At 48.3% G+C, this 1882-nt stretch overlaps 1 protein-coding gene across 2 annotated transcripts in view; it reads left to right on the top strand.

The window, feature by feature from the left end:
- The first annotated feature begins 1540 nt into the window (after positions 1–1540).
- Positions 1541–1882, top strand: part of LOC125487255 (cysteine protease ATG4D-like) — a 9632-nt gene continuing 9290 nt past the window's right edge. The window contains exon 1 of one of the 2 annotated variants that reach the window (XM_048618012.1): positions 1541–1727. The gene's annotated coding sequence lies outside the window, so the exon portion shown is untranslated. The remainder of the gene's footprint in view (positions 1728–1882) is intronic. The other variant, XM_048618011.1, reaches the window with a different exon arrangement.

A 1882-nucleotide genomic window follows, 5' to 3' on the forward strand; every position in this document is an offset into this window, starting at 1 on the left:
ATCCAGGAAATTATAGGCTGGTGAGTCTTACATCAGTGGTAGGGAAATTACTGGAGAAGATTCTTAGGGAACAGGATTTACTCGCATTTGGAAAAGAATGGACTTATTTGGGGTAGTTAGCATGGCTTTGTAGTCTTATCTCACAAACTTGATTGTTTTGAAGAAGTGACAAAGATGATCGATGAGGGTAGGGGAGTGGATGTTGTCTACATGGACTTTACTAAAGCATTTGACAATGTCCCTCACGGTAGGCTAGTCCAGAAGGTTACATTGCACTGTGAGTTGGTAAATAGGATACAAAATTGACTTAGTTATAGAAGACAGAGGGTAATTGTGGAGGAGTGTTTATCTGACAGGAGGTCTGTGACAGTGGTTCTGCAAGGATCAGTGCTTGGACCTCTGTTGTTTATAATGTATATATTATTGATCTGGATGAAAATATAGATGACCTGATTCGTAAGTTTGCAAACGACATAAAAATTGGTGGAGTTATGGACAGTGAGAAAGGTCATCAAAGGATACAGGAGGATATAGATTAGTTGGAAAGTTTGGCAGAGAAATGACAGATGGAGTTTAATCCGGACACATTTGAGGTGATGTGTTTTGGGAGTTTAAATGCAAGAGGGAAGTATATGGTAAATGGTGGGACACCTACGAGCATTGATACACAGAGGGACCTTGGGGTGCAAGTCCATAGCTTCCTTAAAGTGGCAGATAGGTGCCTACCACACAGACAGTCGCCTGAGGGTGGGATCGGACCCGGGTCCCTGGCGCAGTGAGGCTGCTAACCACTGAGCCACTGTGCCACCCCAAACATTGGAGGTCATAAGATCCATGACCAGGTGGATGTGGAAAGGATATTTCCCCTCGTGGGTCAGTCCAGCACTGGAAGGCAATTGCCTTTTTAGAATCGAGATGAAGAAATGCTTCTTTCTCTATAAGGGTTGTGCAACTTTGGAAATCTTTTCCCCAGAAGGAAGGAAGAGGAGTCTGAATATTTTTAAGACAGAGATAGATTATCCTTAGACGACTCCTAGTTTCTACGTTTTGTAGAAAGAGAAGTAGAAATAAAGCGATTTTACAGCATTATTTACATTCCTGAAACAACTGTCATATAGGGTGGATGTAGACGATTTTACCTGCAATATTCAATTAAGATCGTCAAGGAAAAAAATGGCAGGGATGAAATAAAAAGGGAAGTGGAACTGCTTTAATTGCTCTTCCAGAGAGCTGGAATAAACATGATGGGCCGAACAGTTTTCCGCTACAATCCCTTCAGTTTGCGGCGAGAGGGGGTACTCATCGTCAAGCTCCTCCCGGGCTGCAGGTGGCGCTAAGCCTCCAGCTCCTCCCGGGCTGCAGGCGGCGCTGTGGCGGGCGTTGAGCCTCCAGCTCCTCCCGGGCTGCAGGCGGCGCTGTGGCGGGCGCTGAGCCTCCAGCTCCTTCCGGGCTGCAGCCGGCGCTGTGGCGGGCGCTGAGCCTCCAGCTCCTCCCGGACTGCAGGCGGCGCTGTGGCGGGAGGTGAAGAAGCGTTTGAGCTCGGTCGCCGCTCTCTTATCCCTGAGAATGATAATAGTCGTTAAGGAACGGCTGCGCAGTCAGTTAATGTGACTCTTGGCAGGAGCCAGTCAAAGTATGAGTTAAAATGACGGTTTAAACTGTAATTAATGGAAAGTAAGCCCGTTCCTGCTCACTGTTGAACAGCCAGCCGGGAGAATGGGGTAAAGGTGAGTGTCTACAATAAAGTCTCCCCCGGGGGTGGCTCTGGTCATCGCGGCTCGCAGTCTGTGAGGGTGAGGGTGAGGGTGAGGGGGTGGCAGGTGATAATTACCCCATACTCCCACCCCCCAACTCCCCCTCTTCCCCCATCACCTCTCCTCCT

This window comes from Rhincodon typus, chromosome 38 (genome assembly GCF_021869965.1).
Source record: "Rhincodon typus isolate 14 chromosome 38, sRhiTyp1.1, whole genome shotgun sequence".
NCBI lineage: Eukaryota > Metazoa > Chordata > Chondrichthyes > Orectolobiformes > Rhincodontidae > Rhincodon > Rhincodon typus.